A 20929-nucleotide genomic window follows, 5' to 3' on the forward strand; every position below is an offset into this window, starting at 1 on the left:
TACACTTTACTCCCGTATCGCTGCAGTCTTTGCGTTATTTGTCCTCCTTTAATGAATTTTTCCTTATAGCGTTTATAATCTTGCTGAATTCACTTCAACGTTTTAATCTATGCAGTATGAACGGAAATGAAAACAACACACCACAATACTTAAACTGAAGCACTGTTTCTAATAGCCCCGACTGGCAGGTTTTTTGTTTGTTTTTGTTTTTGTACTAGAGCGTTGAGTCAGCTGCCAAGAGCTTGCAAGTATTCTCGAGTGCAACCATATTCTTTTTCGCCATCGCTTTCTTTCTTCTTCTATTTCTTCTTTTTTTTCTAGAGAAAGCCAGCGAAGATACGTAAAAAGAAACACTCATGGAGGTTTTTTTTTTTTTCTTAATGCCTCGTTTTTACTCTGCGGTGAAGCACCGCTTTCATACGCGCATGGACAGACTGTGTCATCCAGCAACGAGATACGGGGGAATCACTTTCGCTGGAACCAGCTATTTAGAGGCTTTCAGACAACGATGAATACAGGTTTGAATCCTAGGCCAAAGTTCTACGCTCGCGTCGTGGGAAGACAGACGTTAGCGAACGTAATCATTATTATTTCATATGAAAACACACCCAATTGAGAGAGAGGGAAATGTGAGAAGGAGCAGGCTAGCAACTGCCCACGAGCAGGGCACCATGCCTGCCTGGTATTCACGAAGGAGAGGATATAAAAGGAAATTGAACATCAGAAGAAGGGAAGTAAAGAAATAAGAAACATCACGATGACAGGCCACAAACCGGAAGTAAAGCAAGGCGTAGAAGGAGCAAGTAAGCAACAGAACATATATGTACACGAAGGAACAGAAAAAAAAGTGAAAACAAAAAAAACACAAAGGTCACACTAACTACAAGAAAACTTTAGTGCGTATTGCATACAATACGGTTTGGGCTCTTCCGCGGCGTACAGTCAAGCCACGCACCTGCGACGCGTATGATGGAACATACGTGCAGGGGCGTCGCGCATCTGACCGAGCATAGGACGTGACACCAGACAAATAGGTCCTCTTTAAATATAGGTACTTTTGAAACAGTTATGAATACCAAACCTAGATGGTATTGTTGCCCCATTCTTTGTTTCTCTAAATTGTATTGTTTCGGTCGACATTCGTCGTGTTTAACGCGCGAACTAGCGCAACCTTCTTGCACAACGACCCGTCGATCGGTTTTTTCGCCGTTAACTGTGTCGCCGCAGTTCTGATCGAAATCGTTTTGCATGTTACATACCAAAATTGTCTTGTGTTGTGTGACATAGTAAAATTCTGTTGTGAAGTTATGGCGGGCTTATGTCGTTTAGTCTGGCCCGTGTCCTTTTTTGCGCTCCCCGCTCACGGACCGTGGAGAAAAAATTACAGCCTGTGCCTCAATAGATCGCGGCCTCTACAACAGAAGCGGGAGAGGTTTGCAATTGCTCTCGCAATTAAAGAAGGCTGGTGCTGTCCAGAGAATTCGTTCCAAGTGGACACGTCGTCTGAACTCAGCGGCTATAATTCGTAGATTGAAATATGTGGCGTAAAGTAAGTAATTAAAAAGTTAATTAGCGTAATTAAGTCAATTATTAAATTGAACATTTTAATTTCTCATAGAACTAATGGCCGCCTCACCGAGTAATTTAGATCAAGTGCGATCAAGTGCGTTCACGCGGTACAGGTGCCTAGGGGCGTCAGCGAGCCATCTGTCCAAGACGACGACGTTCGAGCCATTGTAGATGATGATAGCTTTAGCGAACTCCGACAACGACGGCACAGATTCTGTATAAACAGAATACTCATCTTGACGGTGCACTGGACTATGCCTAGCCAAACATAAACAAGATTCGCGAACGGACAAAGAAAACACAGTACACGTTTTAGACCGAAACGTTGATATGTTTGGAAGTCTTCACAGTTCATTGGGATCATTCATGCGCATGTTGTCGGATGCTCTTGGAGTGCATCGCAAAAATTAAACACGTGATAAGGCGAGCTAGCGTATGGGAGAGTGGGTGCGCGCTGGAATTGCAGAGCGGGTCGGATCGGCTTTTGTCCTCACTTGTCCCGTTTGATCGCCGACGCGCTGCTTACGAACAGAGGGAGGTAATTGGGCAAACTTCGTATGTCCCGAGGGTACTCGATAGGGTGAATACACCTCATCATTGCGCAATTTCCCCGCGTTCTGATTGTGCGGAAAAATCATCGGGCTTTTTCTGCGCGTCGTTTGGGGATGCTATATGTTTGATGTTTAGTACAGCTTACGGGTTTCTAAGTATACGTCTGGCACCGTGCGTCGCATTGAACATGTCTGGTGTGAAACACTAGACGGTGTTTCCTCTTCGGCACTTCGTTTTCACCAGCAGCAATAGCTGCCGTCCTTGGCGTACTTGTCCTGTTACCGTGCACAGTATATAGGCCTAGGGAGAAAATCGTAATTCTGACCCACAAGTTACACGCACACCAAGAACCTTCCCACCTAGGCTTCCTAAACGATTCCGGGGAGACAGGGGCAAAAACCTGCGTTTTCACTGATGTTCGCGGGGCAAACAGGGAACTTATTGTTTTGGAAACGCTTACGCATCAGACACTACGAGTATAATCGTATGATGATCGTTGCGCATGTCTCGTCAAACGCGAATTTGCCGCAGCAATGGAATGAAACGTAGCGGCACCCTTTGTAGATTTGCAATCATGCCAAAAGTACGTTTTTTTTTTTTCAGTAACAACTAAACCCTAGTAAGTGTACGTCACTTTGTTGTCGTTACGCTGTGGTAGAAACATTTCGCACAAAGGCGTGTATTAAATTGGAAGTGGAAGGAGATGCCATGAGAATTCAAGAAGTAGAAGAAGAAGAAAGTTTATTAATGAATGGTCCGGAAGCTTTTTATTGGGATGGCCTCATGTGGCGGCTCGAAGTCCTTGGACTCGGGCGGCATCTTCGGCTTGCCGGACGGCCCGGAGATGGTCTCCCAACTCTGAACTTTTGAGAGCAGAAAAAAAGTAAATGCTCCATTCATTTTTTTAATCAATTCTGCATGAGCTTACATGCACTAATGAAAATGCGAAATTCGAATTGCGAGCAACCGACAGTTTCACGAAATCCACATCGTTATTTTTTTTTTTTTTCGAGACGGCTATGATGTTTTCTCTAAGCTTGAAATTCCTGTCCACAAGATAGCGTCATGTCGATGAGCTATGTATAATATATCAGTTATCTGTTAATTAAGAGGACAACAGCTGACTACTTTACGTTATGTTCCTATGTGTTTTTATTCTTTTTTGCTTATTTGCAGTTGTTTTAAATATGCCTTTTTTTTAGTTTTCCTCTTATATTGAGGTGTTTCCAGAATTGTAACAAGCTTCAGGTTCAATCATAAATTTATTTCAACAAACTCAATTCAGGTTCGCTCAACAGTTGTCTAAAGAGATCATCACAGTGTTCCACTTACGTTTGCATATGAGACGTAGGGCAAGATAAGCGAACATTCACAGTTCCAGCGATAGAAAATACGAGGCGAGTAAATATGAGGCGAACATGGGAGCCACGAGACTGAGGTCACCTTTGCGCGTTTTTATATGCCTGCGCCTGCTGCTGACATGAAAAATTATTACAAAGAAGTCTTTATTCATAACGCCACAACGCTTGGCGAGACGCCAAGCCTCTTCAAATGCTACTTTAGGACACTGAAGCTTATTTCGTTTACGTGCTCTTCTGCACTCTAGTTCGATGTTATCGTTTATCGACCTTTCGTAAAGCAACGCTTCAGAAAAATGAAAGAAAGGAGAGAGAAAGAAGGAAAAAAGAAGAAAGAAAGAAATAAAGGTAGCGACAGAAAGAAATAAATGCAAGGCAGGGTGAATAAGTGATGTGCCGCGCATGGCTTGCCGCGAAATAATGACATAAGAGAACTGCCACCACCTTTGTGACAAAAGCGAACAAAACAATCGCGTTAGCTGACGCCGAGAGTTGTTATAGGTTCATTATTCGGATGTTTGAACTCTACTGTTTTCTTCGTTGTTGTGACAACAAATTCTGAGAATGAAGAATAAGTTAGCTTACAGCGGTAGGCTGAACGAGGCTGTCACTCTTTTAAACGCTTGTTTTACCCTTATGTGCTTACTTTTTAAGATTATTTATTTATTTACTTATTTATTTTTTTATTTATTTATTTACATTTATATTTATATTTAGTTCTTTTTCTTCTGGGCGGACTGAGAAAGTGACGATTATAAGTGAAAATTTAGATGGATTGTGCAGCAATACATCAAACTTTTCTACTCTGGGACCCCTGCACAACGTGTTCATGGGGCCTGTAGTGGTTGCTGGAGGAAATATAAGAGTGCACAGAACGTAACGTCTGCGGGATGAAGAATTATGTCGGAAGCATGGGGAAATGCTGCGTCTGTTTTTCTTTCTTCGTTAAGTGTAGATTAAGTGTGTTTTTAACGCGACATTACTTATAGGCCTACTTCGCGCATTTTCGTAGGTATCCAACAAAATAATATGGGCCGTTCCAGAAGACACTGCCGCCTAACCCAGCGTATCAAATCGCTATAACTGTCATGAGAGAGGAATGCGAAAAGCTGTCGCATGATGCGCGCGTCGGATGTTCCAAGGAGTGACTTCGGCACGAGAAAAGCATGCGTGCGATCGTGACCTAGTGTTTAGAGCATTGGGATGTGCTATGCTTAAGCGCGGGTTTTCATCCGACCGTGGGGAGCGAATTTCTTTATAGCATTACAGGCGAACTTCACCTGCATTCGAGGTACCTGAAAAAAAAAAAAAAAGATCTTGAGGTGCATTGGTCGTGTGTGTGAACACAGTGTGAACGATATCGCAAGTTTGTAAGAGGTACGAGGTGTAAAAATGTCAATTTGGTGAATGAGAGTGTGCAGGGTCGATCTCTAAAAGCGCGCATGCAGCTGTCCGGATGTCACATTCTAAGTATGCTGTTGCATACCTAGAGACTTAGCTGTGCTAACTTTTGGCCATGTTTTTTTTTTTGTCCCGATAACTACATCGTACTTTCTTTTAGCTGGCAGCCAAATATCCGAGGCTAGCACAGCAATGCCTCCATGTACACATAGGCGCGTAACTCCTATCACGTACACGCTCTTATTATCAATTACCACCATGTAGGGATGTATTCACACTCCGGGCACGACACCCTGTCATTTCACTGGCCAAGGTATACTAGTAAATAAAACCAAGTTTTCAAGGTCTCAGAGTTGCACACAGGTCGAGGCTTTTCCGCCACAGTCGAGGCACAGTGATTTCGTGTAGCTAGATTTCATGACTATCTCAACAAAAGAAAGCGAAGACGAGCTAAAAAATATATAAAAAAATAAAACAAAGGTAAAGCAGCGTCGTAGAGTGCATGCACTCGCTTCAATACTGAAGCAAAATACCCTGTGATGCAACGCTGGTGACATCGCTAGATGAGAGTGCAAAAAAAAAAAGAAGAAAAACTTCATGCCTTTTCCTTGCTTGTCCGATGAACATCAGTTTGTTGCTTGTTTACCCTTCTATGTCACAGTATTACGATTGTTTCAGGTTATTGTGGCTTGAAGCACGTCGAATTGAATACTAAATTTTTATTTACTGTTCTTGTGGGAATTTTTTAAGCTTCACGCACTTCAGTGGAGAGCGAGTCTGCAACAAGAGGAAGAAATAAAAAAAAGAAACAGTGAGAAAGAACCAACAAAGATGCAACAATGGCGCTAAATTCATTAGTGAATTGTTTACCAATTTTTTTTTTATTTTGCGCTGTCGCTCTGTGAATGAAAGTGATGCATTGTAAGGCTACGGTGTTGCCAACGTGTTGCCAACGTCTGTTTCTTGTCATTCACGAGTTTTTGTTCTGACCTCCGGTGTGCTTGTTCTGCACTCTTGTTATGACCCGTAGTTTATAACGTTAAAAGAGGACAGAAGAGAGACACGTTTTTGCACGTTCTAAGCCACGCGCCACAACAAGAATTTACAGCAAGACTAAGCGCCAACTTGACCAATAAGGAGGAGTTGCACTGCGAGATTCTTCGATATGCGTTTCTTAGACTCTTAGCTTTATTTTCGAGCGTTGGCTCAGTGATCAGGACAGTTACTTTCTGGAAGCTCTAGCAAATGTATCCACAGAAGAGCGCTCAGATCAAGTTCCTTTCCAGGGGAATTTCTTCACATACACGAAGACTTACAGTCGTTGTTTGGCTTAAATACCACAGAACACTCTGTACGAGTGAGAGCCCGTTGCGCACCCCAGATGAGCGCAAGTGGGAGCTTGGTATCTCAGAAAGATCATGGTGTTTTCTTGTGTTACCATGTCGTTGCGCATTTAAGCGTTGGTGAAATTGACGCGTTTGTGTGACATTCCACATGCGGCTAATATCTTGTGCATTTTTCTGACTGCGCTCGGAGAAAACTGGGGAGCTGAGACTTGTTGCAAGAGCTGAAAAGAAAAAACTATGCTGAGCACCTCTTCGCAGCAGTACATGTGTCGTCGTACTGTTGTTCGCATCCACTTATCAGCGCAGTATTGCGTATAGAATTAGGACCGAGGGCGTCTAACCAGAAGGAGGCGATATTGAGTCATAATAAAAGTAGCGTTCTGAAGACCAGGGGGAAATACTTGAGTACTTGGTAACCAAAGGTCGAAACATTGATTCGTTTACTGCTCACACCGTGTCACAGGACAGCCTTAATTCACTTTTTAGTCGCAGCCTATATAGTTCATGGCATGTCGGCGCAGAAAAAGTAGAAGATAAAAGACGCATTATTGTTAGCAACTTTATTCAGTTTTCAATCTCTGCACGTTGCAATATTTTCATGCTGCCAGAACAAGAAAAACCTCATTATTCATTCAAGAACAGCGAGCGAATCATCTTGCATTCGAAACGTGCGTATTCTGCGGAGCTGCCAGCATCTTTCCAGCCGCAGAACTGGTGATGCCAGAAGGTACCGAAGGGTTTCAGCAGTCTGTGCTTCGTGGCCGCGGACCATGCATGTTTCATACGAGGAGTCACGGGTATGGAAAACGCACCCGCACTGTATGCTGCCGCCCACTTCAAAGGTTTCTCGAGACGTCCGGCTTACTAATATTTCAACACATCGGTGTCTCCGCTCCAGAACTCATCTCGGATACACGTAGCCGGCGACGCAGTGTGGGAGAGTAAAGACGTAGAAAGAACAGGCAGAGAAAAAGTTAGAAGGCTAAAGATACAATATAAGAGGAACGACCAAAAAAGAAATTTGAATTTCCAGAGGGACGGATTCCTAATGTTCTTCCGAAGCAGTAACCGACGTATGCGACATTGGTCCTATAGATAAGAAAGCTTCTTAGTTCTCTTTTCCGTTTTCGCTCCTCCCCCACCTCTTTTTCACACGTCGTGCACTTTTATTCCTTTCCTTCCATCTTGTGATATTGTCGTCTCTGTTGTTCCAGTAATAGCATTTTCACGTCTTTGCTCACTCTTTGGCGGCTGGTGTCGAAAGGGAGAGCGTTCCGTAGAAATAGGCCGCTATGGAAGGTTTTTTAGTGGATGTGTGACGAGAGAGCAGAAATCTGTCATGAATTATTTGCCGCGCAAGGAGACATCTCGACAGCAGGCTAGTGTAGAAAGCCAAGACGTGCTCTTTCGTGAGACAGCGTGCGCGCGTCTGGTAACCCCTCTACGAGGGACGCATGTCTGCTGTTTCAGCTGTATTTTCACGTCCGCAGAAGTTTATTCAGTTTTGGAGACACAAGTATGAGCATGCGCTAAGTGGTGCGACCATTTTCGGCTCGTTATACGATAATGTGACAGCGAAATCTGCTAATTTTTCCTTTATAGATTGATTTGTTTTGTTTGCTAACAGTTGACGGACAAGCAAAACTTGCCAAACCCCACTCAAGTGTATCTAAGTCAGCAGGATCAAAATACGCGAGCATGGGGAGGATTTGAAGCTTTAGACAAATATACACGTAACTTGAGGGAGAGAGACAGATGCACATGAGAGAAAGGCAGGGAGGTTAACCAGACTTAAAACCTCCGGTTTGCTACCCTGCACTAGGGGAAGGGAAAGGGGAAGTAAAGACGGAAAGAAGAGCGTGACAAAAATAAAAGTGTGAGAAAAAAATATGAAAAGGGATGAAATGGGGTCATTATAGTCTTTCTAATAGGCCACTGTCACGTAGAAAAGTCAACAAAGCCTTGACCGACTTTTGCTGCGACGACAGTTCACGTCGGCATTCCAAAACTAACTGTTCTGAAAGTGGCCTGTCGTCAAGGCGTGCCAACGCGGTCGCTAGTGACAGCCGGTGCGCGCTGTATTGAGGACAGTGGCAGAGCACGTGTTCGATGGTCTCCTCGCCGCCGCAATGTCTGCAAGCCGCGCTGTCGTCCATACCGACTCGGAAGGCGAAGGATCTTGTGTAGGCGACACCAAGCCACAGTCGGCAAAGTACTGCTGTTTCTAGTCGAGAGAGTCCAGATGGGGGTCGAAGTCGAAGGGATGGGTCCAGTCGGTGTAGACGTGTATGCTTTAAGCTTGGTGTGTTCCATAAAGTTTTGATGGCTTCATTTGCAAGCACACGAATTTTCGTTGCAGCGTCTGTTCTTGAGAATGGAATGGAGTCTTGCAAGCCCTCCTCATGTGCAGATCGTGCTGCTGCGTCGGCAAGTTCATTGCCCATTATTCCACAGTGGCTTGGAATCCACTGCAACGTGATGTCGTGTCCTTGCTCGACGAGGTGGTGAAGCAGCAGTCTGATTTCTAGAACTAGTTGTTCTTGCGGTCCTCGGCGTAAGGCATAAATCAAACAATGAAGAGTAGCCTTGGAGTCAGTGAACACGTAACTTGAGGCAAACATTAAAAATATGCAGGTGCCACGTAGCTGGACAGAACCAAGGTAATGTTGTTTGCCGTTGCTTGGAGATATTAAGTTATTTGTTCATACCGCCTAACCTGATAATTGTTCTTAATAATTTATCAACTTCTCAAATATTATAAGATGAAAAGTGTCAATGAGAACATTGTAGAGCGACACGAAAGAAAAACTCCCGATACAGCTTTTCTTGCACAATAAAAGCTAGATAAATGTGTTCTTCCGAGCGTGAAAGAAGGCCGCGATTATACACGAAGTCATTTTATGGACTGAAACACTAGAGTAACTCGAACGCCAATTGATTCCTCTGCAAAGTTTAGGAATTAATGTCTCAAAACTGGTGTCATCTTGAGAATGTGTTTCAAGTGGATCCGCCTCGCGAACTCCACGGCTAGCATTTGTAAATTTCAATATGGGCCATAAGGTAATCAGTTAGAAACCTAATTAGTGATTATTTGTGAATTACTCGACTATGCATTTCAGTTTTTTTTGTCAGTATTTTCCACCTCTTCGAGTAGACCAGCTCATGAAATAGAACTGCGGTATTTGCTGCCGGCAACTTTTAAAATGTTTTGAAAGTGTTCGCTGGAACACCCGGTATATACACTAATGTGAGTAGTGTTCCAGACACCATACGAAAAAAATTCCCACGCCCTGTGGGAATCGATGTAAGCGAAGCTTTGTAAGCTGTTTGCGTTTATCAATTATAGTTAGTGGTGATGGCAGTGAATGTCTAATTTCTTGAGCGTTTAGTCCAATACCAGAGTGGTTAGTTGATGTTAAACGTTACCTTGAGCGCACCACTGCTGTTTGTCTGCGTAGCCCAAAGAAATCACAGGGAGACGTCTTTGCTTGATGCATTGTCGAGCGTAATTGTTCATACTTTCTGAGAGGGTTGAGCGTTATAAGTGTATCTCATGGCACATCACATCGTAGCAGCAGCGGTCTGGTCAACGTTTCGGTGCGTCGCGATGACGCTTATGTTCGTGCGACGCTTCTTTCGGGCCCGGGTGTCCTCGACGCTGATTGCACGCGTTGGAGCCATTTTACTGGCGCGTGTTTACGTGTCCCTTCTACATAAGTGACTAGCATGCTCTTGAGACGCCTGCTCCGCGCGCTCTCTTCGGGCTATGGACGACTGTAATGCTTGCACTACCGCAGCCCAGCACCTGCATTTTTGTCGCATAGAAAAACAAGGGCAGCATGCGAAACGCTGGGGTGAAGTGCTGCCGCAGTGGCCACGGCGGCGCTGACCGGGATGCGCGGAGGCGAGCGCCATATGGGGGTGTTGCAAGAAACCCAGCGGCGTGCGCGAGCCAGACCAGAGCAGCAACAGCAGCAGCGCCCGGAAAGTCGGGAGAAAGCTGTGCTTTAATATAGCATCAAGAGTAAACGGTACTGTGCCCCGCAGCAGGTGGCCGCTCAAGTTCCATCACCGGAGTGACGGAGGCGTTAACTGTCCGGTGTGCGGGAGGCTGATGACGCGATGACGTACCGGTTCCGGACCATGAGACCGCGGGGACGAACGATATGAGCCGAGAGATGGCATTCGGTGTCCATCTGGACGCCCCGAAGGCGTTCGCCAACTTAAGACGTATACATCTACAGTGCCAGGAACGCCAGGGCCAAGCAGAAGCTGCCCGGGCCCTTAGTCCGGCAGACTGCGCAATGATGATGATCATGATAATGTTGATGATCCTTCAAGGTATGGCACCCGGAGCGGGTCGTGTGCCCAAAATTGGGAGGGGGGGGGAACGGTTGAATACATTGATATACGTATGAATGATTAGATAATTCTTATATTTGGAAATATTGGGGACAAATTTGAACCAGATGAATAGATGACTACAACTTAAAAAAAGAGACAGACTGCATCTGTCACTAGCTTCTTCTTAACGACACCGCGTTCCCGGTCCATGCTCGTACCTGATGCTCTCCCGTATATCCTCTTTCTTCTTTGACGTATTTGTCGCGAGAGCAATTCGACTTCGGTGTCGCCGTCACTCTAATGTTCCGTATACGGAACATGTGGCATACATGTAAATAAATATATAAATATATACTTACGGTGTATGTATGCCCCATGTTTATCTATGCCGTATATGCAAGGTAGATGCGACAATATAAGCTGCTCAAACCAGGTATGTTCGATTGAATTTGACAAGGTATTTGTCCTGATTGAATTATTCCTCAGATTTCTTTCCAGTATTGAAGCGCGTAAACAAAAGTAATTGGACATTTCATTTGTAGCGCTTGCATTTTATCTTAAATGCTCCTCAGTCTATCAAAATGTGCAAAACAATATTAGTGCTCACAAACTGAAAGTTACGCGATTTCACCGATGCCGCTCTATAAAGGCCTGTAGTGGCCTGCGCGATGCAATTACAGGCTTTATACGGCATGTTAAAGCTTTCAAGAGTGCCGAACATTTTGGTGCCATCGTATGTCGCATCCAGGTGTAGTTATAACACCGTCCGAGGAGTCCAAGGATAACGCTAAATCTTGCTATCTCAGCCAGTGCTTCTCCTTTCGGGCGAAACTGCCCGTTTCTTTTGCTATGCCGCTACACAGTAATGTTAGTATCTTGGTGGTCGTCGTCTTTTGGTTAAGACAGAACACGTGCACCTCATGACGTACTCTCTGCTTTAGTTTATGTATATGCGTTTGAAGACTTCATAAAGAAACGAGAATGAAACCTCCAAATTGTGAACTGTTTTGCATGATGCTGATAGCCGGTGTCCCACTGTGTTCGTTTAGAGATACCTCCACTTATTGAATTTCTCAACTCAGTGCTTTCAGTGTAGCCGACTTATGTTCGTAGCATTCATTTTCGCAGATGGAGATGTCTACTGGACATGAAAGATGTAGTGACAATTATTCAGTTTATTATGCGAATGTCTTAACGGTTGTTCGCGTAATGATTTGCGTAAGGGAAAATTGATGTCTTTAGCAACAATAATTTGCTTTTCATGGCAATTCCTTAAAACTCAGCTTTGGGATTGGGCTAGGAGTCTGCGGATAGATGAGTTTGTTCTTTGTTTAGGAACAGAAATGAACGCGGGCGTGAAAAAAGGTCTAAACAATAGTGGCATGAAGTCCATGCAGACGCTTGAGAAACAATGTGGAATGAGTGCTTCTGTCTAGATGCAATGATGAAGTCGTGACGTACAATATTATACATTCTGTCGTGCGTTAGTTCTTTAGATGGCAAATGCAAATTGCATCTAAGTGCAGCCACGCTAAAGTGCGAGTTAAAAACAATATACAAGATGTATTTGAGTTCGCAAGTTTTGGCTTAAATAAAGGCTGTTAAAAATATTCGCATGACTATATCACGTAATCCGGAGCATAGGTCACATTTCGACCTTCAATAGTTATAGAGTGTCTTTTTCAAACTGGGTTCGGGGGCATAAGGGCCGATGACACAACTTTATTAGTTACTTTCGTTGCACTAGTTTAGTTACTCGATAAAGATTATGTGCAAATTGATGGAATGAAATCCGTATGCATGAACAACCGTGCGTTGCTTTGTAGAAAATATACATTTCATCGGCGATCTGACTCATTCGTCCGTTTTGCACAGCGCCTGCAGCACAGATTCTCCGCACTGACACGACATTAAGCTCCACACGATTCTGACAACCATCTCGTCTACTTATTTCCGTGTTCCGAAAAGAAAAACAACACAGTAATAACTGAACTTAAAAACGATTTGATTCTGAGACCGCACTTCTAGTATGAGGCTTCGATTTCCGGTAAAAGGAGAGCCCCAGCTCAGCGTAACGCGGATGGACTAAACAGAAGCGACACAGCAAAGAAAGCGCGAAAGATATCAGGAAAACCTGGCACAAATACATACACTCATTGTTAACCCTCTGAAGCAAAGATGTCCTGGTACACACTACACGATATTCAGAAACAATATATATGTATATATATTACTGGCGGCAGATATGGGTACACGCGCAATACAAACCGAAGCTTTCAGTTCTGGGTGGTTCTTTAAACAAGTAGCAAAGGCTATCTTTGCTTCCCGACAGAACGAACCTCAGCCGTCGCGGTACGGTGGGACCTGCTCTTTCTGTGCAGTCCGAATCCTTCACAGAAATAACCTTACAGAGTTTCTGGTGCCACAGGCACACAAAAATAAAATGACAAGAACAATTCGGTCTCTTCCCGCGTAATCTCGCTCTTACACCTCATCCGCTGAGCGCGTTACCGCTACATGAGGAGCTTTAGCTCTCCAAATGAGCCGTAGCTTTTACTGCCGTATCCCGTTTCCTTACGTGGCGTTCGGTTAATGGCAGCAGATAGCATTACCTCATCAGACGGAGCTCATGCGTCTGAGCGTACGTAGTGCGTGCGCAATTTGACGATGAGGCCATTTTCTTTCGTTCGTACACCGCAGACGCTCATTTCGAGCAGTCCGCCCTTGCCATCATATGCGCGACGTCCACGAGCAAAGAAAAAAAAAAACAAAAAAATCGTTCTCGCCGAAGCTGCTCTGGTGGCAGAGTTCTAACGGGTGCTGATAAGAGCAAGGCACAAAAAAAATAAGCGAGGGCCGTTTCGACAAGCCGGCTCCTTGGAATTTAATAGGGGCATCTTTACCGTAAGGCGCTTCTAAAGTTTACCTCTTTCACACCTGCGCGATTCATCGAAGGAATATTTGTAGTTCGGCTTAACATGAGACAACAGTCAATAAATAAGCAAATAAATAAAAATAAATAAAAAATAAGGGAGGGACAACCCGCTTTTAAAAGCATGTATGCGTAAACAGATATCTGTCGCAGCATTCATGCCATATCATATTCATGCCCTAGCACTAGGGAAGCAAAAGTACAGCGAAGCTAACTTTTGTTGCGTCTTAAAGGCGAACGAATTCTCAGACTACCTTCTTGAACTGCTGCTTACCCTCCCATTTGCAAGTGGTGTGCCGTCGGTGAATCCCATGAGAACACTTGAAGCCAGGCTCTCTCGTTGCCGGCATCCCAATTGCCTCATGAGTTTCACCGTTTAGGGGCGTCTTGAGAGCTTTTTAGCCAGAAGATTTGCGGTGGACTGTGTTGAAGGGGGACTGTATGCGTATGCAGTGTTTTGACTCAGCGGAAAGCTGGTGCTCTGATTTTGTCGCATCAGCTGTCTCTGTAAATATTTTTTTTTTCAGAAGCCAGCGTGGCGGCACTGTTTTTGCGACGTCGACGGCTTCTTGGGGCATGGTATCAATCTGTTTGATAAGCGATTAACAGCACCGGCATGTGGGGAAAGACGCAGCGCGCCTGCTGCGTTTAACGAAAACTGATAATTATAGGCTTGTTCTCGTTCATACAAGAATATTCGCGTAAAAGAAACCATCGCGAAGATGAAAGAGGCGTGACACTTAGCAACGACAGCAATCAGGGACATGTCTGAGTTGCGTCGGGACAGCGCAAAAGCGCGCTCTAGATAGATAGATAGATAGATAGATAGATAGATAGATAGATAGATAGATAGATAGATAGATAGATAGATAGATAGATAGATAGATAGATAGATAGATAGATAGATAGATAGATAGATAGATAGATAGATAGATAGATAGATAGATAGATAGATAGATAGATAGATAGATAGATAGATAGATAGATAGATAGATAGATAGATAGATAGATAGATAGATAGATAGATAGATAGATAGATAGATAGATAGATAGATAGATAGATAGATAGATAGATAGATAGATAGATAGATAGATAGATAGATAGATAGATAGATAGATAGATAGATAGATAGATAGATAGATAGATAGATAGATAGATAGATAGATAGATAGATAGATAGATAGATAGATAGATAGATAGATAGATAGATAGATAGATAGATAGATAGATAGATAGATAGATAGATAGATAGATAGATAGATAGATAGATAGATAGATAGATAGATAGATAGATAGATAGATAGATAGATAGATAGATAGATAGATAGATAGATAGATAGATAGATAGATAGATAGATAGATAGATAGATAGATAGATAGATAGATAGATAGATAGATAGATAGATAGATAGCCATCGATCGATCGATCGATCTTAATGTACACTAGGAATTAGGGTGATCTGCCACACTGCCTTTCTCTACTCCGCTATTTTTCTTTACCGCTATTCTGCTCATGTATGTTTCGAATGTACTTGGAATGTACTGACCAAATAAACTAAGTGTTCGCCATAGCAATAGTCTGTTACTTGGCCCTATACCGCCTGCAAAAAAGAATGGAGGAAACAGTGATCCCTTTATTCGATTACTTTCTATAGTTGCTGACTTTGGCTCTTCGTTATTTTGCTTTACAAGAATGACTGTATGCATGGTTACCATTTGTTGTGACACCACACCCAAACTCGGACACTGCACCAGTAAAGCAAGGGAAGATTTTATAGAATGATCAAGCTGCGTTTTTTCTTTCATTTCTCTTTTTGCAATTCTAGTTTTTTCCCACATGGCGTTTATTCAACACGTGAACATTACAAAGACCAAAGACCTTTTTACTGCGTTAAGTTGAATATCATTTGTATACTTGTGATATCACGGTTCATTTCATCATCACAGCTCCTCAGAACATTATTGCTCCTTACCACATCACGGCTTCTTGTAAAGTAACAGTTTCTTGTAACATAAAGATTCTATGTAACACCGCACTCGAAGCCCCAGAAACGAGAACAAATTAAGGAATAAGTTCTCAGATTGGTGGATTCGAACCAAGCACTTGGAGAACTCTGAAACGGATGCTGTACGAAAAAAAGAAGGAAAACCCCGCTAACCCACCACTCCCCAAACGTGTTCCATTAGCGTCGAATGAAGTTGCATTAAGAGCTTATTCTCCGAGTTTACAATAGTTTTAACGGGCCTTATTAAAGACGGTATCTGAAACCACAATGTCCCGTGGCATTAATTCGGTCCCCAGTAGTGGTATGGGAAAGGATTTGCGTTTCTTCGCCATATGGGATTGGTGAAGCCTAGGAAGTGGCCAGACCACGGCCGCCTAACAAAAGGGATGGACGTGTGGTTTTTAGTGCCAGCCACGGTACAATAAAACCGCCCAGCTATCGCTGTTTTCAGCAGCACCTAATGCTTCTTTCTCATTGCACGACCCTTCGCAACAACATTTTTTTTCTTCCGCACTTGTTTTGTTCCTTCTTGTGGAAAAGATGTGGAACGAAATAAGAACGAAATAAAACATATGTGCTCTGTCTTGCTGTCGACACCGCTGGAGCCCCCCGTGATGAATGGGCAAGACCACCCAAGTAGAGACCTTTCTTGCGTGTCAGCACGAGAAGCCAGTAAAGAAGGCATGCCGCCAAGAGGGAAATAAGCAGATGTCAACAAATCGGAGGATACGAAGGAAACGACATTGAGGGGGCAAAGTGCCGTCGTAGAAAGCCGCTTTTTGCGGCGCGGATGCGCCTGGTGGCCGGAGCAGGTTGACCTCCACTGTCGTGTTTCTTGGAGTGAAAGTGTGTGTGGCACAGGAAGTAAGATTGATTGACGATTCATATAACGTATTTTGCTTTTTCTGTTTCTCTTTGGTAGCTGAGAATCCGCTAGCCGCAACGAGTGCTGGAGGAAATGCGATGTCGAAACCGAGATGCTTTTGGCTTTAAGTGTGACTCTGCATTTGTGCTTCTGTCTAAGTCGCATTTGTTGTACAAATGCTCGACTCGCAAGCTGTATAATGGTGGGTTCACCAGAGCGTCGGCATCATTTTCTTTTGTTACGGCTTTTTTTTTTCACGGCAACTCAACTTACTAAGCTATTTTCTAAACTCCGAAGTTTGTATTTTTGTACCTGTTCATTTGTTTATAAGTGGCTTTAAGTCATGCCATATACCATGATGCTGCGGGCTGCCGTCACAACTTATACCCTTTTCATTTCACAAAACAGATACCGGTCTAGACGCGGTCTCACAGACTTGCAGAAGACGCCATCGAACTCCGGCGAGAGTTCTTGATTGATTTTTGTGCCAACCATGCACTTTCTTGCGGACAAGAGGAACAACCAACTGGAAAGCAAAACCATGACACCATCCTACCCATTCTTGGTTATCTTTCGTGTAGCGTTCCTTTTGCTAACCTGGTGAGTGCCAGTAAGTAGGAGGAATGCGCATGTGACAAAACACTATATACTATATTGCGTTTCCACGCTACATTCAACGCTAATCCGTACAGCTATGGCACAATGACGGCACCTAACTCCAACAATTCAGCTCGCAGCTCAGCTTCACGATTATCCCGGTACATCGGTCATCGAACTAAACCAAAGCTAGTAAGGGTGGGTTATCGATTGCAATCCCCATAATTTGAGCGCTTCAGCTAGGTTTGAGAGCCTCTTTGCCATAGACAGGTGGTCGAATTCACAAGTGTTGTCGTTGGTAGGCCCAGTTTGCCCATGCCTTCGCTAACATGTATGCCATCTCGCTTAGCTGGTAGATGCTGTTAGGAACGCCTATATAGACGCACGTGTGTCTACGTGCGTGCGTGCGTGAGTGTGCCGAGTGTGTGTGTGTGTGTGCGCGTGCGTGCGTGTGCGTGTGTGTTTGTGTGTGTGTGCGCGTGCGTGCGTGCGTGTGTGCGTGTGCGTGTGCGTGTGCGTGTGTGTGTGCGTGCGTGTGTGTGTGTGTGTGTGTGTACGTGCGCGCGTGCGCGTGCGCGTGTGCATGTGCGTGTGCGTGTGTGTGTGTGTGTGTGTGTGTGTGTGTGTGTGTGTGTGTGTGTGTGTGTGTGCGTGTGTGCGCGCGCGCTCGCGCGCTCGCGAGAGCGCCAGTGTAGACCACGGTTTGTGATGGAAATCTGTTTTTGCAGCTGAGAAAAGACAGGAGGAAATAAGGAGTAATCTTTCTTTAAAACTGTGCTTTGAGAAATTTACTTGATGTAAAGAAACTACGGCAAAAAAATTTTTTAAGACATGAGAGTAATATTTTGGTTGAATGCAAGGGCAAGTTTGACATCTGCTTCAAACCGCAGGAACCTCAACCATGATATTGAGGCACAGGAGTCATTGCTTGAGACAGCGTCTCAGTTCTACTTGCCGTATTCACGAGATTCATTTTAATGAGTTCAGTACAAACCGTCACGTGGCAGTTAAACGCAAGAGACGTAGTCTCACCGAAAAACGTTAAAGCTACTCCACCTCTTCCTCTATTATTATGGTGCTAACAGACTGGCACTAGCCGCCCAAAGAAACAAAAAAAGATGAAACAAGAAATAGCCGTTAGTTTTTCTCAGCTAGGATCAACCGGCGTTCTCTTTTCCCCAGGAGATCACTCCTAATGCAGTAAGCTGATCCAAAGCCAACCTCGAAAACTAATTTAACTGATGAGGCCCCAGAGGAGCGGCTTCTCTGCAGATGGGTATTAGGACCAGCTTGCCGGCCCTTTTAGTCTTTGCTGGGCATGCTTAGTACAGTGCGAGAACTTCGATCGCAAAACCAATTCTTCTAAAGCAAGCAGGGCCCTGGACAGGTTATCTGTTCGACTCGCGAAAGTGTTGGAAAACACGCGTAAATACCCATGTGAGCAGGGTTCTGTTTCGGTTGGCAGTCGCATTCGGAGGGACGAGTGCTCGAAAAGGTTTTGCGTAGTAATATAATCACATACGATTGTCAATGCTTCCCGCATGCTCGTTTTTAAAGGGTTAATTTGCTTTAAAACACCGCGCGTGCTTTTGGCACTTGCTGCTTATTTGCAAGCTCTGACATCTAAGAGAAGCTTTCGCCTTTCTCAGACATGTTCTTGAGAACAAGTCAACAACTCCTGCTTCCTACTAGCCCTCCTCTTTCTTTCTCTGAATACCCTGAGCGAGAAACAGAGTTGAAAGGTTCGGAGATTAGCCAGTCCATAGTTTCCGGTTGGCTGTCTTGTTCCTCGACACTCTAACAAGTAGGTTTACCATTGTCTATCTCTAATCCTTCGTCAATCAGAAAATTTTAGTGAGATGCTCAGTAAAGGAATCAGTCTTTCATCTCTCGACGAGTTCATTCTGGGCTAAATCAGGCAAACTTTAGGCTATACTTTTGTTGTTTCGCTTCCCAACGTCTCTGCATCTTGTGCTGCTGGGGTGTACTCTCTGTATTATGTCGAGGATTCATCTTCAGAAGAATGGCAACCATGCACAAGTGCTTTATTAGTCCCAGTTAAATCGTGAATGAACCCCAGGCAAAACAAGCTAAACAAGTAACTTGAAGACGCTGGAGCCAAAGAAACGCTGGAGCCAAAGAAACAAATTCAGGCATGTATTATACACGGGTGACACGCATACCGAACTGATGCTAGCAGGAAATGTTGAAAATAACATTTCGAAAAGACACAAGATGTAATATGAATTATTGTGCAATGAAAGCTATATAAGAAAACTGCACGCAAGAAAAATTTCAAGAAATCGTGCATTAAAAGCAGTATTTGATTTACTTTTATTATTATATACCTTACAAGAAGCAGAAGACAGAGTATGATCATGATCGAAGGCTTCATACTTATTTAACCCTGAAGGTCATAAATATTGTAGGTTCTTTTCACCGTACCGATCCTGTTTTCTCGATTGCTGAACTAACCATTTATTTATTTGTCTCGTAGAAATGCAATGATGTACGGGTGTAATTTTGGAGAGAGACTTAACATGTTCAGAGACATTACGCTGAGAAAATCTGAGGGAATGTGATTAATCTACACTGAAAAAGGAGGCCCATACGGAGAGCATTCCATTAAAAAGAAAAATTATACCATGCGTCTCAGCTATCGTTAGCCAAGCTTTGCAACGAAAGAATGCCTTCATCCCACCCTGTGAAAGTGCATGTACATTGAAGCTGGCATGGACGTTACATATCTACGACCACCCCAACTGATGTTAGACGACGTAACACAAGCACCACAAACATAGGAGACGTACGTCACGCGCGCACACAAGTGTGTGAAAGTGCAGCACACATCCTCATTCTTCTAGGGCTGAGCACGAGGTCGCGGGATTGAATCCCGGCCACGGCAGCCGCATTTCGATGAGGGCGAAGTTCAAAAACATCCGTGTGCCTAGATTTAAGGGCACGTTAAAGATCTCCAGGTGGTCGAAATTTCCGAAGTCCTCCACTACGACATGCCTCATAATCAGGAATTGGTTTTGGCGCACAAAACCCTATCATTTAATTTTTAATTCTTCTAGGCCGTCCGCCAAGAGGAAGTGCCTCATTGAACTAAATTAAGGTTAAAAAAACTTGCAGTTTTGCCCGAAAGGCGAAGCATCGAATGCGATGAGAAATTAGTGGATAACTATACGAAATATAGTAGTTTCATCGACCATATAATCTTCTAGGCGTAAGCATACTAAATTAACAGTCATGATGTCACACGTGCACAAGCAAACATGAGCACCTTCCACTCGGTGACCGCGGAAACTCGCTGTCAAAAAAAAAAAAAAAAAACTGGAGCGACGAAGCGTGGCAGCAGCAGCGAGCGAATTGACCTCCGTGTTGCCTCTCGCATCAACGCGAACTAAGCCGCGAAATAACAGCGCACGGTGGATACTGTCCCCGGTGCAGATGGCTTGCAAGATACAGCTGCCCAGGCCGCCCGGAGCCTTGTGCGCGACGGAAGATGGCGCACTTCCTCCACGCGTTAATCCGTTGCCTGCGGGAGATTGAACCACGATTGGCGGCTCAACGTCGCACACTTTCGCTCACACATGCAGCACACGGCGCGCGGCGATTATTTTATCGCCCTGGCACTTTATACGGAACGTCACAGTGACGCCGACGCTGACGATAGAAATGCGCGTGGAGTGTAGATATAACTGCTGTCGCAATACAAGTAAATTGCTTCAATAAATCCGTAAAGTACGACTTACACACAACCTACAGACGTGATAGCGCCCGATTGTAATTCGAATATGCGAGAAAACGTAATTCTATTACGCGGAAACTCAAACAGAAAAGCCTTTTCAAGCTGCCGTGTTTTGGTTGAGCACGCCACGGAAAATCCCGACCGACTAAAGGCTAACAGCTTCGCTCTAAAACAGGAAACCGAATGGCAGCAGCCGTAGCGGCA

This window comes from Dermacentor andersoni, chromosome 6 (assembly GCF_023375885.2).
Source record: "Dermacentor andersoni chromosome 6, qqDerAnde1_hic_scaffold, whole genome shotgun sequence".
NCBI classification, from domain to species: domain Eukaryota; kingdom Metazoa; phylum Arthropoda; class Arachnida; order Ixodida; family Ixodidae; genus Dermacentor; species Dermacentor andersoni.